Source organism: Anopheles stephensi, chromosome 3 (genome assembly GCF_013141755.1).
Source record: "Anopheles stephensi strain Indian chromosome 3, UCI_ANSTEP_V1.0, whole genome shotgun sequence".
Lineage (NCBI taxonomy): Eukaryota > Metazoa > Arthropoda > Insecta > Diptera > Culicidae > Anopheles > Anopheles stephensi.
Window position 1 is genome coordinate 23,197,690 of NC_050203.1, and position 17,755 is coordinate 23,215,444.

Here is a 17,755-nt window from a genome sequence, read left to right on the forward strand (position 1 = left end):
TGTATTTGTCCCGCGTGAAGTGTACCGAATGCTTTTCCCAAGCCAACAGCGTTTCCCGATCTAACTTCATAAGCAGCATATTCGACAGCGGTGTATCCCACGAATCTACCGGTTCCTTTAACTTCACTAATCCGTTCACGAAGCGCGTGAATTCATCCACCAAGTGGGAAAGCTTATCCACGCACACCGAATGCACTCCGGGGAGATAGTGCATTTTCCGATAATACTCACGGATTAGTAGACGCGAGTTGTCGTACCGTTTAAGCAGAGCAGCCCATGTGATTGCGTAATTGTCTTCCGTTAGAGGTGTGTGCTCGAAGGGTAGTGCAGCCTCTCCTTTTAGCGATGAAAGTAAGTACTGCAGTTTTGCGATGGACGGAAGCTCAGGCGAAGCGTCGATCATAGCAAGGAAGCGATCGCGGAACGACAGCCATTTCGTATGATCTCCATCGAACGTTGGAAGCTCGATTTTGGGTAAGCGTAGGTTTGGTGCGTGCGGTCGACCAAAAGCGAGTGTCGACGAAGCCAAACCTGTCGTATCGTTGACCGCTCCTTCTTCCTTGGGTTGATTTGCACGTAAAAATGATTTCAGCTTCCTGCAACGTTCCTCGAAGTGGATTCTCTCCATAATGCACGCTTCGATTGTTGCATCACTTTCGTCGAGTTCCTCCAGTTTAGAAATAGCGGCGAAGAACCCTGCCTGATGCGATTCCAAATTCTCTAACACCTCCGGAATCTGTTGGGCGTCGTTGGGTTGGAAATCCGTCTGGAACCGCTCCATGGATTTAATGCTTTCCACAGCAATCCTTTTCTTCAACTGCACTGCCTTGATTTTCTTATCCATTGCTTCTCGAAAATATCACACGAAATATCACACGACGGTAACGAACAACTCGTTGGCGCGAAATTCGAAATGGTGGAGTGTAACTGACCGTTGCCCTTGACGCGGGGCCGAATGCGATGGCGAATTTGTCACGTAATGACTTGCACAATTTCCGTATACCGAGTTCCACTCTTGGTTGCAGAATGAAACTTCCTCTCCGTATATCACGATCCGGTTCGAAGGACCAACAAATGTGAAAATGTTCACGAAAGGGGGTGGTTGTGATATATTTTGAGGATTGAAGTGAGACCGTGTGCACTCGTATCGCTGGTCGGTTTGCAACTGTGTATTCGTTTGTCCATAATGATTTACATGTAATTCGAGTAGTTCGTGTAAGTGTATAACAGTCGAGTAGTCCTAATCTTAATCCTTAATTGTCTACTGTTTAATTCGTGAAATTTAAATGCATGCTCGAAAATTGTAATATTAAATCCTGTAGTTCAAATGCATGCAAGATTATATAATTATTCTAATTCCCACAGATGTTTTAAGCATATCTCACTTAACCATGAAAAGATTATTTGAAGTTTTACCACTTCCAAGTTCGTTAAGGGTTTTTAATAACCAGCTTTTTAGGTTAGCCTTTTCGTAACTTTTGTCTTCTCATAATAGTTTATTTGGTAATCTGCTTCGAATCGATTGCTGTTATTAAGAAGAAATTGCTGAAAGAATTGAACGCGATCAGAAAAACAAAGTGTAGCAGTGGATGAATTGTTTTTGGTGGATCTAAAAGGATTTAAATTTGGTGAACCCTGCCAAATACAATGTGCTGGCCAGAGGGCAGATTCTGAGCGAAATCGGGCTCATTCACAAGGGGATTGGGGATTCTTGGACCGCTTCGTCCACTTATCTGTAAATCTACTGCTGCATTTTTCAATTGTTTCTTAAGAGCCCTTTTTTGAAGGCATAGAAGAATTAATATTTTAAATTTAATATTTTTAGTTGTTAAAGTGACATCTCGGTGCATTACTGACCGAATGTATTATATAAAACTATTAAGAAAAAATTGTTTTAGGAACTAAAGGTTTATCTTTTTTTGACAAGCGATTACTATCTGTCTTGTCAGGTGTTACTTCTTGTAAAAAATCTCTGGTTTAAAAACTGTGTCAAATGACTCACTGAAAAATAAATCTAGAATGACAAAAAGAAACAGAAAAAATCGCCACAAACGACTCAAACAATCGAATAAAGTTAGCAAGCGGTTGAGCAGCGTTCGGAACAGCGAGTGCAATGCCATCGCCACACCAATTTAAAAACTGTCACTCTCGTCGCCTGACAGACACCAACTGTCAACCGTTTGTCAAGCGCGGTGAAATATCCGTTGTGTGAGCGCGTGTGATGCCCCATCATCAGGGTGATGGTCGCGACTGTATGATGTATGTAAATTCAATTTAAACGTTTCTTTGGCCACCCGCCACAGGGATCGGTTCCGAATGGTTAAGAGACATACACACATACGAACACGGTTGTAAAACCAATCCCCGTGGCTACGGGAAGTACTACACAGGGCTACAATAGCCACAGAGGTTTAACTGTCTTTCGGGAGCGTGTTTCGTGTCGGTTGCCACCTTTGATTGATATTCATATCGAACGGCATTGCTCCTAGCGGATGCTCGCCCAAATATCGCTTCCAGTGGAACAAAGTGTGTGTGAGTGTGTTTTTGCGTTTTTCTGCCATTGAAAAGTGGGCTGAATATACAGGAGCTATCGCTTGGGAAAACAAAACAGCACCGTGGAAAAGCAAACCCGGAATTCGTTGTGTGCGTTAAATATGCGTTTCGAGTCCTAAAATCTGACGGCATCGAATGTCATAACAACGTGAATCCTTTGCTCCATGCGTTCCCCACGCCCGGGAAATTCCAGTGGGAATGCAAAAATGGTTGAAATATTCAAACCACACCAATGTTTGAGAGGATTTTTTTTGTTTCGTTCGTTTCATTCTGGCGTGTCAGTTTGAACTGTTTTCATTGGCACCAGTTGCTTACCGGTTGCACACACACGCGCGCATACAAAAATCCTGTCAATAGTTTTAACGCTGCTACTGAGCTGCTGACAGTCGATGCACGCTGTAGAGCCCTTGAATTGGAATGACCACTCTTCAGCACAGCAAAAAAAAAAAGGAAAATTCCGACAAATGGTGAAAATCGAACTGTGACAATGGTAAAAACCACACACTCCGTTCAATATCCGAGGAGGGTTTCCGGTATGGTTGTGCTTATTGTGTCTGGATTGATTTTGCGACTGGAAGGCGGGTGGCAGTGTTCTACATTTATTGAAGGATCCATTCATTGTGATGTTTTGTCTGTGCGTTGTACACTTTTCACCCAATGGCAGAAGCGTTTTTACGCATCGTCCAGGAATGTTGGAGGTTGAAGGACACGCTTGATGATCACACCTGCTGAATGGAGTAGTTTTGCCTGAAGGAGGATTTTAACTTGAAATAGTGCTGGTTGGACTGTATTTTGTTAAATATGTAAATATTCTACTAAATTAAAAGTTGATTTAGTTTTAAAGTTGAATATTCTTCTTAAGGTTTCATCTATTTAAAGACGCATTGGGTCTCAGAGACTGCTTCTAAAGGTAGAACTATTAAATTCTCATAACTAGCAAATGACCCTGTAAACTCCAACCATCCTCCTAAAGATGTCCTTATTTAAAAATTACCTAATCCACCTGTTCCAACGACTCCAAAGCAGAACTACAACGAGATAATCACAGCGTAGCAGCAAAGCACCTGAAGAAGAGAGAGTAGAAAAAAGTCCCATCACATACGTTTGGCGCCCTTTTAAAGATCTTGACTTTTGGGTTTAATTTGGTTCCAACTCAACCGGGTACGGTCAAAACAGTAGGCCACAACAAGAGACAGCTGCACGGTGGAAGTTCAAAACCAACTCCACCACATCTTCCAACGTTGCTTCGGAACAAAGCACAACGCAACTGCAGCTGTTGTTTTTTGGCGGTCGTGCCTCAGCTCCACATAGCTAGACTCCACATAGCTTTTTCGCTGGCCACCATGCATGGATGCAGCTGGGAAAGCGAAGCTCCGTAAGGGTGAGAACAAGCGTTTATTTATGCAAAAGCACCCAACCATATCAACAACGTTAAAAACACACAGCACAGAATTCAAAATTCGTTCGCCGTTTTTCTGTTTTGGTGCCTGGGAAAATGCCTCCAGAGAATAGTGATTTGCTTTTCATAAACTGTCCTGGAGGTTGGTTTTTGTTGTTGTTGCTAGTCTTGTTGACTCTCGTTTTTCTTAGCAACATCTCCCAAAACACACTCCGGCAACTCGGTTAAGCTGCTGCGTATTGTCTTTGTTTTCGGTTTCACGATTTTGCAACCATGAATGTGTTGGGCTATTGTTTGACTCTTTAAGAGTGTGTGAGGCAGTAGGGGAAAGCTATCTTTTTCCCATCCCCGCACTTTTGAATTGTCTTTCCCCTGTGCCCTCTCCGGTAAGTTTGGGGCTCATATGTGTGGGGTGAAAATAAGAGAATGGCAGTTTCTTTTTTTTGCTGTGTTCCATACAGGCAAAATGATATCTTTTTGGCTGAACTTCCTATCGTATGTTTTGGCAGTGACATGGTGGACGTATTTGGTTGTCGACAGTGTACCGGACTTTTCATTGTGCCGAGATATTGTGCCCGCGGGCCCAAGCACAATTGCATGAAGTTTTTGTGAAGTTAAAGGCAAGCGAAATTAGGATTTTACGTTCAGGAAAGCATTGTGCCAGTTCTGTGGAGCTCAGGTGTCACGTGGCTTGAGTTTAGAATGTAAAACCTGGGAAGTGCATTGAGTGAAAGTATCTTTATTCCTGGGATTTTAATCGAGCGTTCGGAAAATGGCTTTGTCTAAATAAAAAACGTAAAGAACAACATTTATTTTTAAAAAAATTAATTCAAGTGCCTTAAACACCTTTTCTACATAATATTTTTGTTATAGGGATAGATAAATCCCATTATGGAAGCGTAGAAGCTTCTCTAAACAGTGGTTTGGAATATTTCCCTTTTGCGATTTTTTATTTAATATTGACTACTCTTCAGACACCTGTAAGCACCTATTCAATCTCGTTGCATCCTGAAAATTTGCTTCTCAACAAAATATAAACCCAACACCGTCCAGAGAAGTAGTTCTTCTTAATCATCAATAATGAAACGTCCGTTTGAATGCAAAAAAGCAGTAAAAAGATTCAACAAACTAAAAAAAAATATCCCAATTCTATCTGTATACTGCATCACTCCCGAAAATAGCCAATGCATCAAAGGAAAATTCATTCCAAAGTAAAAGACAATCTCCCACACCCGGACACCCGGACACGCTAGCACACCATCTCTCAACACCGCCGTCAGCGTCAATAATCTCGCAATCAGCAAGCGAGCCTGATGCCACGGTCCGCGTTCGCGTTTTGCGTCAGCTCGCTCGGATCGTTTCATCCATCATGCGCTTTTCATCTAACCGGGTGGGGTGAAAAAAATATCATTTCTTTACGATCGCCCATTAAAAGTGTCCGGTACACGCGAATGTCAACTTCCTGCTCAACGCTAAGTGGCTGGGATACACATTTTGACACGATTCTCGCCTGTCTCATTGGACGAGTGGACGGCCAGACGAGATGGAGGTATTACGGGAGACGGAGAAGAGTTTTCTAAGAAAAAGTGAGAAAAACTTCTCACACGTTGAGTAAAAGAACAACCGGCAGACGACAATGGTGAGTCATTGGTTTATTAAAAAAAATGTTTGCCTTAGTGTGAAGGTTCTATTTTCACCTCACGCTTTGTTGTTGAGGTGTATATGGGGAACAAGGAACGACCAGAAGGTTTAGTAAATAGTTGTGCTGAAACGTGCTGCTGGTGCTGTTGCTAGGCCAGTCGGCCACGCTGCGATCATGATATAGATTAAGTTAATTAAGAAAATTTATTGTATCGTCCGCTTTATTTATATTCTATTCATATTTTGTAAATAGCGGCGGGGAAGATTATTAGTGAGATGGAGGTGTACATTACTCAGGTTGCGGAAATGTTTTGCAAACAGCGTATGTTCGTTGTTTCGAGTTTGTTTATTATTCTGGACGAATGACGTTATTTATTATAAAAAGCGTTTGATGTTCATTTTTTGTGAGAAATTCCTCTTTCGGTTAGGAATCGTCCTCTACTCTTGTTGAGTAATTATTTTATCTAATAATGAAGCACTTATTTAACTTCATAAGAATCTCATTTTACTATTCAAACGCAGAATGCTGCAGAAGTGGCTCGATCTGTTCCACTTATAAAAATTAATTTACATAAAACGTCAGTCGAGTTTTGCCCCATTTTCCCCCTTGGTTGGAACTCACCACCATCTTTCTGTCGTTCCTTCATCAACGCCTCAAAACCATCACCGTGGTTTGATGGTTAGTAGCGTGGTCTTAAGCAATTCTTTTACGCCCTAACCGCAACAGTGTAAAATTCTCCCCAAACACTTCCGGCCGCCGGAAACACCGAGCAGCGTGTCCGCTAGGGTGCCAGCGTCACTTGTCGCCACTTTGTACTTCATTATGCAAAATGTGTGAATAATTGAATTAATTAATCAGTACATTACTCGCGCCATCACACGGCCACGCCACAAAGAAAGTTGATTATTTGATGTATACTTTTTAAGTGGCTCTTTTACTTCCTTTTCTCCGCCACACCACAAACAGGACTTCGCAACGATTCGTTCCAGTAGACGGTCCAGTTGGAGACATTTCAGTTTCTTTTTTGTTTTGTTATGATAAATGAGTTTCCTCAAGCGAGGCACTTACACACGGACACGGGAAGTCAGTAGCTTCTGCATGCATAATCCTTTTAAAAAGTGCTGAAAATTTTAATTAATTAATAGACGTCACGCGTACTGTACGGTATTGCTTAAATTTTCTGCAATCCATCTTACCCGGTGGGATTATCTTGGCTATCAGTTCAATCTTTCACACTTCACTAATTAACTTCATGGTTGGGTGTTAATGCCCGGTAGGTGACGAGCTGGATCAGCTGGATTAAAGAATCCTTCGAATGACGCGCTGTAAAAGCTGATTTTTCGAATGGTTTTTCTTTTTCATTTAAGCGATTTCGTTCGACTTTATTCCAATATACTCGATTATATCAGTTCCCCTTAGTTTCTTGGTGCTGTTTTCGATCGCTTTCGATTACTCGATAGTGAAATTGGATCAGAGCGTTTGAGTGAAGGTTGTTTTGTTCGTTCTCCTAACGTTCTTAATTGCAGTAGCCGAAGCCGAATTAAACGGTTCATGAAATCCGCTGAAAACCGAACCAGCTCTACTAATAAAAAAACATAAAAGCCATCCAAACTCACACACACACACGTATGTATCGTATGTGTGTGTGTGTTAAGCGGTACGAAACTATATGTCAGGAAATGAGTGCTTGGCTTCACCGCCTACACACGTCACCATTTTGTGCGTGTGTGTGTGTGCTCTCGACGTTCTGCCTGGCCGGAAGTAGGTCGCTGTTGCAGCGAACAACACGCACGCGGGTGCACACGGCTGCTGACGGTGAGAATCAATCAAGTTAATTGAATCGAATTAATCCCAGTTAAAATGGAAATTAAAAATCTCACCACCGTACGATGGGGTGCCCACCATCGCCCGATTTTGTAAGTGTTGGTCGAATTGCTGCCAAACAACAACTGCTCGTGGTGGAAATGTGCTGCAAACGAGCAAAACAAGCAGCAGCACCAATCGAATGGTGCAAATGGCCAAACATTGGTGCGATGAAAATGGGCCCGAAAACGGATGCGGAAATCATTCGTCCTGTCACCGCCGGAGTTTTGCAATGGCGAATGTTGGTAGGCGAACCCAGCCACCTACCGGGCTGAGGGTTGAAAAATGTACTCCACGTCCCTGAGCGGTTGGGGTTGAAAAGTGAAGGAAGAAAAAAAACGCACAGCATTTGCTAATGGATAACTACAGCGAGGCCGGAGCGTTGGAGCGTCGTGTTGGCACTGTGGACCGCGTGCTATGCTTGTTACGTTCGGCTTTCGGCTAGTCGCAACGAAACACGGTCGAAAATAAACACCTCCGCGTTCGTTGCAATATGGTGTCACGGAAAATAAATTTATTGGTGATTATACTGTCGTCATCTGTTACAAGATTAATAATACATGAATAGTTGGAGAAATTGTGTGTTAAATACTGTTACTGGTGCGGTGTTTGATGGAGGCGCCAGGTTAACGGTGGAATGGGTGCAATTAATTGCGATTGAAGGCATAGTTTTTCGGGTCCAAAATAATTTTAATTCACATTTTGAGCAGATTTTTTTTTTCAATTTTTAATTTTTTGAAAAGAAAATTCATTTAATAATTTTAAAAATTTATTTTTGTTGCAAAATAACTAACGTTTTTTTATGTGCTCTTATTTTCCGTTCTAGGTACGCATACAAAATCCAACTGATAATCCAGGAAAAAAAGTCATCAATCACATGGGAAACACATATCAATATGTCTTCCTGAAAGCGAAATTAAACATACTGCAATTGTAATAATATTGCATCACAAGAACACACATTCCTGGTGCGTTCAACAGTAAAACATTCGCGATAAACAAGAACACAACTGTGAACGCAAGAGTAAGTTATAATGAAAAACATTATTTCCCTCCAATAGCCGTGGCATGAAATTGCCACAAGCCCAATAAGCGCGACAAAACAACAAACATATCCCAGTGGCTCCAGGGTGCGAGACTGCAAACCAGACTATTTTGACAGACAGACTGACCCGCAAGCGAATCGGTTAAAGCCCTTGTTATCGTTACGATTGTTATTATCGTTGGTATCATTATTGTAAACATTATGATCTGCAACCGTACGAGCTGAAGAGAGAGAGCGAGTGCGAGAGATGGTTTGAATTAATTTTACGCCTCCACAGCCATTCATCTAAGCCACAGTGATAATTCGGTGGAAAATGTGATCATAAGTCATCCGTACAGTTCCAGCAATAGGACATAAATTTAAATCTGCTGTTTTAAAATTTATTATTCATAGCAACTGTACGGTTCAGGAATCGTGATAAACATACTCGAACACATGTTGGAATATGGTACAGACTAAAGGGTAAATAAAATGGATGATCCTCCTGTTTTGAAATGTGTGTTAATAGAAAGTTACTTTTGCAACTTTTTAACGTTTACTACCTTTTTTAAATCTTTGCTTAACTCAATGGAGGCGCCCAGTAGTTTGTCAAAAACACATGGAGACGCTTGGGGTAGCTCAAGTTAGTCAGTTCGTTCCTCCATAAAAATGATTCAGTCAGACATTACACACACGTTAAGCGTTCTTCGATGCGGCAAGTTAAAGTGGTGCGGTGAGATATCCTTTATGTGAGCCAACCTTTATTGGTGATGCCGTGATTCAGCCGTTTTTGAGCGGCATTAAAGTGCGGCGCTGCCGTATTGATCGGTATCGACCAAACCTTGGAGCTAGGCCAATGCACCGGTCGGATAATTATCATAGCATACACACCAATCAAGGGTGTGCCCGGGCGCTCGGGGCAATGCGGTTCGGATCGGTTTGACGGAGTGGTGCTGGTTGGTGGCTTACACGCTCACTCCCAACGTTCACGAACAATGGTTTGTAATTATATTTCATTGCAAAGGGTACCAGCAACCCGTAAACGTGCGGTTGCAAAATTGTGATTTCATGAAGTGTTGTGCGATTTGTGCCTCCAAACATATTAATCAGTTTAAATAATTAATTTATTATCATTATTTTCTAATGAGATCCATATGCAAACGGTACGTGCGGGTGACGCTCCATTTTTTGTTGCTTCCTGCAACAAAATTGTGATAAAAAATATCGAAAACTCAAACCCATTTGCAATCAAAACGGACCTTGTTGCTTGGCACACAATCGGGTGAGAAAATCAACACCAAACGAGCAGCTGTAGCGGACTGTCACCACACGTTCTTTCACGTTTACGGCAAGTCAGTGGGCCGTCAGCTGGGCGAGAAAAATAATCAATGTGCAGTTACCGGGGTTTTCTTTTAATTTGCACTGTTGGTGTCTCTCTCCCGGTCTTTTTTTTGCAATTCATTTGCTTCTGTGGGCAGAAAAATCTGTCCAACCACGGCAAAGGGAGAAAGCCTGCACCGAGTGGAGGGACAAGAAGCGTAAGCACAAACTCAACACAGGCCGACACAGACTATCTCTCACGGCCCAGGACGGCTGGCCATTGTTATGCCCCGTTATGCTGGCAGTTGGTTGGATTGTCGTCCTCTGCTGCCACTTCGCTTCATCGCATTCCCATGCTTGTGATTGTTCATTTCCGGACGTTGGAAATCGCTCCATTCTTGTCGGTGTTCGCACTCCTACCGGCCACCAGTGGTTCATTGCGCCCGTTTCGCTCGTAAGCAACCGCACCGTTTCAGCATTCCACAGCTCCGAGGAAGGAGAGTACCCCGTTTGCACCAGCAGCAATGGTGGAAAAAATAATGGGTACCGTGCTGGAATGTGAATCTATACTTAAAACGGCACGAGGTGAAACGAAGGATGAGCCGGAAAATAGAGCAAAGAATAAGGAAAAAGGGAAGGATTTTGCAACCGACCGACCGAAACGGGACAAATTAAAAGTGGAACCGAATGAATCTCAGCCTCCGGGAGGGAAAATTTATCGGTATTTAACGGAGGAAAGTAAACGTGCTCTTCTCGGCGTCGCGCTTCTAGCTCGGGAAAGTGGACAGATCCCGGTCAACAACACGGCTCATCACCTGGATGAGGATGATGTGGGGATGACTTTTTTTTTTCACCAGCTAGCAGTCCCAGTGACGTAAAACAATCCTTCGAGACTGATGGAAAATTCTTGTTTTTCAGAATAGTTCCTAGTTTTGAGGGGAGGGTGAATGTGGACGGATTAAGCGGGAAAAACTAAGCTCTATGAAAAACGAGTATTAGATCGATCCAATATGCGTTGTGCTTTAGTTTATTTGTGCAGAGTGATAGGAAAGAGTAGAAAACATCATAAAACTTAGAGCTACTGTAAAAGTTTTTCGATGTAAATTTAAAGAAAAAGCCCTCCAACACGAGTTAGAATAGAGAAAATAATAATGAAAAAATGAAGAAAAATTTGATATTAAATAAAAAATATGTTGTTCTTTTGAAATGTCTGAAAAGATAATACAAAAAAAATCTTTTCGGTTTTAACTCCCTTACTCAAAACTGTTCTTGGCTGAAGCTTGGAGAAATTGAAAACAAAAGAAAAGAAGATTAGATAAGAAAACATGTTCAAATCATCGATACTCAAAGGAAATGTGAGCAACTAAAAGCTGCCTCAATAGATACTGAGAACGCACAATAGGCGTTGTCAGAGACAGCAAAAAACAGCAAGCAAAACACACGCAAAAAATCAAACAGCATCGAAAGGACGCAACATTGTGTAACCACACGTAACGTCATGAATACCGAGCAGCAGCAGCATCGATTGCTATCCATCGACAGTGACCACGGCAACGTGCCTGCCGGTACGGTCGTTCAGTCGATCGTTATCCTAGCTCATCCTCTCCCCGTTGGTTCTGTGAAATGCAACGATTTGAGAGAGACTGTTTTTTTTTTAGTTCGCTTTCCCTTGTTTCGAACGATCACAACGTGCTTCGTTCGTGACCAACGCATGCATCGTCCGATATCGATGATACTACCATTGTACACTGTGATGGTGAGGGCTTTTCCACAGACACCTAAAAAAGCCGAAAGAGCCGTATCACTGTCGGAAAGAACGAAACGAGAAGCAACAAAGAAATGAGCACTTTCTCGATAACTTTTGCTCCGTTCTTTTTCTGCTTGCTTCAATCCGTAGGGCCAGAATTATCGACAGTACTTCACACCTTTTCCTTTCCTTTGGAGGAGTAATAAAAATGCGCACTCGGTGGTAAATAAAATACTCTCCTCCGTCTAGGGTTGGGTGTAAAGGTTGGCTAGCCCATCTTTAACCGCAACTATTCGCGTACGGTGATAGTGGTTAGTAGACGGGGATTCTTTTTTCATTCTTTCTTTCCTACGTGCAAAGGGATACAACACAGCGTGCTACGGGCATCCTAGGGCACACTATCACGGTCGGGGTGTAAGATTTATAGTCCCAGGTGTGAGCGCTGGGTTGAGATTTATCTTTGCTATTTCCCCTCTGCACGGTGAAGATGCACTGCGGTAAGCACAAAGGTAAATCTTCGTAAGCCGACTGAATTCAATTAAAAAAGGTGTAAATTTTATCGTGTGCTACAAATTGATTTGCTGTCGTTTGGATGTTTGATGCTATTAAATTACACGCTGCTGAGATTTGGAGGAGAAGAAGACGAAAATACATAATTGAGGAGTGCTTAAAGCATGAGTGATGCCTTCGAGAAAAACCCTCTAGAAATCTCATCCGCAAGGAAATTGATCTGACAGCTGCTGTTTTTAATGTGCAAATGCAAATCCACGTATAATCCGTTTGCAATTGTAATGGGGCTGTGTTTTGCAATGCAAAATTTGCATGTAAGACTTGTAGCTTCTTGTAACTGATACCAGTTGCTGGAACGCAGCTTGAGGCCATTATCGCTGTGGACTTTTTTTTGTCAAGCATTGCTTCTTCATCCTAGTGAAGTTTCGATTGCGGGCAAGCCAGTCGTACTCTTAAACGATACGGTGCGGCTGTAGCTGAAGTACAAGGATGCAACGGAACGGCTTGCTGTCCCATTATGAAGTCATTATGCTTTTTCTGTATGAATATTCGGCTCCTACAAGCTGTCTCACGTCACGTGGATTTGTGTTCCCGATTTTTCCGGTTCCTGATGGTGCAAAGACCGAACAGCGTAAGCGTAAGAAGTGCTCTACATCAGTGTCAGCCATTATGCACGCCCATTATCATGTCATTCGCTTCTGTGCTCAAGTGTTTGAAAGCAAATGCACGGCTACGGTCTCAAGATGAAACTTTTTCAAAAACAAGTTACAAGATGGAAGCTGACAGTAATGAAAGGAAATGTGATGATGGTTCGCTTGCTGTAAGCCACCAACATATTGGCTTGCATGATTAACACGACGAGAGAAAGAGAGCGAGAGACAGAAAATAAACCACCCCAAACATCAGTATAAATTCATCCATGCACTGCACTCGAATGTTTGTACCAGCCGGCAGCTGCGGATGAGGCACATTAAAAGCTGCACTACAACCGTGCAGTGCACAGTTTGCATTGGTGCATTGCGAAAATAAATCATCCTCCATGTGGTGCTCCAGTTGCTCGGACGGCGTGCCGTAATCCCTCGGCTAGATTCGCTTTGGTGTGGATTAATTTAATCATGTCCAGCACGATTGCACACGTTTGCACATGCTAGGTGGGATGGGAATTTTTTTTGGGTTGTTTTTGCTTTCCCGTGCTGTTTTCCTCCCAAGGGATGTGAGAAAGGAGTTTTGGGGTGAGATAGAGGCCTTTGAGTGGTGCAAGACCTTGGCGACAAATTATCTCGTTTTGAGTGCTGATTCAGCCAACGAATGTTAAGTAGCGTCGGGGATGCCATCTACCGATTCGCCATGAAGCTATGGTGTAAAAGACCGAGAAGGTTTAAAGCCCGGGATTCGAGTGTGACACTGGTGGGATTATATATGAATGATTGGCGTAAATAAATCCTTCTTCAAGGTTAAAGAAAATTTAATGTTTGAAACATTAGCTTACTTGGGTGCTGTAGCGTATTTAGGAAGAGTTGTTGGGGAAATTTATTAGCTAAGCCTTGCTAGGTGAAACGTTTTAACCCTTGATGGATAGAAATGAGTTAGTTAATTTGGGCTGTAAATTATTGCTTACACTCGAAATGATTTATCCGTGCCTTGATGAATAAAACATTTTTGAATGATTGATATTAAGAGTTTATTTCTTTCAAAAAAGCTTATAACAATACTCAAGATTTTTTTTCAAAACACAATTATAACAGGAATATCTTTAAATGGTTCCGTATTTGCTTCAAAAATATTTAAAATTCAAATTGATTAAAAATTTATTTTACTACTAAAAACAATAAATTTTTCCTGTAACGTTCCATAACAAGTAACATAAGACTCAAGAAATGCATTGAATAAAACGTTTCAAGAGTGTTCAAAAGTTCAGAAAGTACGTAGAGGGGTAGTCCATCCTTGCTATGGGGCATTGATCCATATGGGATTTGATCCTCGGTCATGTCGTTTGAACACTGGCGGCTCTTTCGCCTCGCTTATCGCCGCCCATCAGACTGCTTGATTTTTTTAACGTTTTATTATCTATTTACCACATCTGTCAAATTCATAGCACAAAATATATAAATTTTTTTCAAGGTACGTCTTTGTCTAACTTATTTGTAATATATTAAGTCAATTAAGCAATACAATTGAAAACCGTAGCTCATAGTTATAAACGCTCTCACAATATGAAAATCTATGCTGAACCCTGTACAAGAATTTCAAAGAATACTGAGTGTGGTCATCTGGTTTGAACATCTGGTGTCGATTGAGCGACTTGTGCTATGGATAAAACAAGTCACGTACAGTAAGCTTGTAGATTCAAGGAGTGCCCAGAAGATACAGTCTAACGAGGAGAACGAAAGAGCTATGAGGAAATTTATTCTGGAACTTCCTAGGTTTATTTACTGCAGATGGAATTCTTTTTAAAACAGATGTCAGCTTTGAGTCTTCGATATGTAGAATTTTTCGCCTCACACTACTGGACCTTTCATTTACATCTCTGAAGCTCTTCAACATGTAACTCCTTACTTCCCAAAGTTCTCTAATTGGATAAATATTCCGGAAGAAAAGAAAGGCTTTAAACAATCGTTATGATTGATCAATCAACGTTTCTAAAATTATGCTTCCAGGGAAACTCACTCAGATTGTATATTGTATATTTCCTTTTCAATAAACAAGTTAAACAAACAGCTAACGTTACCATTACCGTCACACAAGCTATGCTGTCCATAAGAACCAATGCAAGCGATACTAAATGACCACTTGATGTCTTCATCTCCAACCAAACCCACTTTCCTGCAGACATACTAATTCGCACCCGATTCGCCACCTTCCCAGCTGACCTTTAACTACATCTTTGCCCTTCGGCCTTTCCAACTGCATGACAGTATGCACCGGACCGGACCCAGTTTGACTGCACCGTACGGCCGACGGTGGCAATTGCAACCGCGAAACAGCTGCTAACAACGCTAATCTTTTGCGCTCCGGTCACGCAGCATGCTTCTTAATGGTGCAATTTATAATGCGGCTATTTTCGTGCAGTCCCCCGTGACTCCCGACTCCAATCGAACGACCGACACTGACCTCACGCACACCTACTGGTCACAGGCGCAAAGTTAAGCCCCCGGTCGCTTGTCTTGGTGGCTTAAGGAAGGAAGGAAGGAGATCTCGGCCGAAAGGTTCTTCGCTCGATGGACACATATTTATAACGTTACGTTAAGATGGCTGCACGTGTGTGTGTATGGTTTAGTGGTACATAAATAAATGGGACCGTTTATGATGGTTTGAGGTGTATCGAAACCACCATCCACGCTCCCTCCTTTCCTGCAGCCCCAGGAATCGGTTAGGAATTCCGATTCCGTCCGGACTCGGACCGATCCAATGAGTGATATTGCAATTAATAAATCATAGCGGCCGTGTTTTGGTGCTCAGCCCCGCGTAACCAGCTGAGCAGCGTTTTATTAATAGGATTTTAAGCCAAAACGTGCAAATGGCTTCATCCGGGTCGTGATTCATCTTTCAGCGTGTTTCATTCCAGCCCGAGCCGCCGGCTCATTTGTGTCGAGTTACCGAATACCAAATGGTTTTTTGTTCTGTTTGTTTGATACTTCGGGAAGCATATTTCCCACCCGGGGAAAATTCTTCACCTCCAAAAAGTCGATTAGATTTGTCGAAAGGGAGAATGGCTTGGACTTGGTTGGTTGGTTGGTTGGATAGTTCGGGAAACATTATCCACTCCCGGTCACTGGTCGGTTTGCTGGACAATTGGCGTCAGGTGGAACCGCGTGTGCGAGTGTGAGTTGCTCTGGTCAACAAAACACCGCCAACAATTAATTACCACCACCGGCACGTAATCCATATCAATTTATCATGTTCCGGATGGAAGCCATCGGTAATCCGGCGATATTCACTAGTCTCGCTGGCTTCCCTCTTTCGCCCTCTTTCTCTTCCCTCGCACTCTTCTTTTCCAACCCCCCGAAAGAAATACAATTCGCCAGCCACAGACAAATGCCACGTTGAACGCACCTACCTGGCAGCAACCATATCTCCACACGCCTCTGGGGAACTTCTGCGAGAGATCGATCGTGTGTAATTACAATGTTAAAACGTTGTTTTGCTACCGCACGCAGGTAAGGTGATACCACACGCCAGGTGTGTTGTGTCACCGGTTTTGCAAATGGATTCCCGAACTGCCACCCGCCCGGAACATGGGGCAACTTTTTGGGGTTTTGCTCGCCGGTACTCACGATTTGCTATTTGCACGTTTTTAATGAGCTTTTCGCGAATGATATTATGGTGGGGTTGTTTTTGTGGTGTGTAACCTTTCCCGATCGGTTGCGGTGATGACGGTGTTGATAGATAGTTCGCTGAAAATTGCACATAGTTATCCTCGTCGTTGTCGTCCTGAGTTGCACATTTCCATTGGGATTGGTGTATGTGAGGGCGTGATATGGATGGGTTGTTTGATGGTATAGATTTGCTTTACGGATCGTGTAATGAGCGTTTGGGAGATTGATTGGCTATCGAAAACTGGATAGAAATTTGCTGATAGCTTTTAGATAATTACAGGGAAGGATTTGAGCAATATAAGATCTCCTTAAGTTGATATTTTAATGTTAGGTTTCCATTGTTTGATGCTAACATTCAGTTAAAAATATTTATCACAGAACATGCATGCTTCGCCACCGAGGCCTAAAAAATTCATATTTCTTATGAGCTAGAGTTCAATATCATGAACTTATGATACAGTATTGTTTACGTTTTCTTTCACACTACAGGGTCGTTGCTAATTTTTCTCCAGATTATTTCTTTACATGGTAACTTGGTAGTTGAACATCTGCTTAGTTTGAATTTATCAGATCAGAAGATAACTCAAACAAATTTATCAAAGCCGAGCATGCTGGGAATAAGGCAAACACCAGGGTGGATAAGCATTTTGCCTTAAGGTACCAAGAATAAAAACATAGGTTTCAAAGTTATAAAAAACTATAAAAAAAACAAACAATCCCACTCTACATGCATGACGCTCCTCTGTGCAATTGCAGCAACTCATTTCGCCAGCGTAATACCATCCCAGATTTCACGATGGCTGTCAATCCGGCACCATTTCCGACATTTCCTGTCTGAGTGGCAGCTTACACTCGACATTTCCTAAACCCCTGTGCTAAACACACACACCACACACAGAAACACCTGGTTCTGTCTGTTGCGCCGTGCGTTCTGTCGTCTTAAGCGGTTAAATCATCAACCGAACGACCGACCGGTTTTCTGCACACAGAAGACAGCGAACGGTTTTATGTTGAACAGTTTCTATATTAAATGTTCGATTGAAAAGTGGTGCAAACTTCAAGTGCACCGGGAAGATGGTTGCCACAACCGTGAGTATGTTAAGCATGAAATGAGCAAACACCAATTGTGCACCTGTTATGCATTTTCGTTCTCACTGTGAATTTATACCACGACGATGCGGTTTGATTGCTCCAGAACCATTTAAAAGACAACAAAATGCTTCTCTCCGGCACCTCAACCTTTCGTTGGAGGGTGAACAGGAGTTCTCGACTCGTGTGAATAGGAAAATTGTTTTCCATTCTTCTGTCTCGGTCTCGGTCTGCATTGAAGCAGCACCACTGCTTCAGCTCGACGTAACGAGTAGGTGGGGAGTTGACTTCA

At 42.4% G+C, this 17,755-nt stretch overlaps 1 protein-coding gene across 2 annotated transcripts in view; it reads left to right on the forward strand.

Annotated features, from left to right (window-relative positions):
• Positions 1 to 17,755, forward strand: part of LOC118511300 — an 84,689-nt gene that overhangs the window by 11,827 nt on the left and 55,107 nt on the right. The window contains exon 1 of one of the 2 annotated variants that reach the window (XM_036054210.1): positions 8,309 to 8,481. The exons of the other annotated variant lie outside the window; for it this stretch is intronic. The gene's annotated coding sequence lies outside the window, so the exon portion shown is untranslated. Of the gene's footprint in view, positions 1 to 8,308; positions 8,482 to 17,755 lie in introns of those variants that run through there. 2 annotated transcript variants of the gene reach the window in all.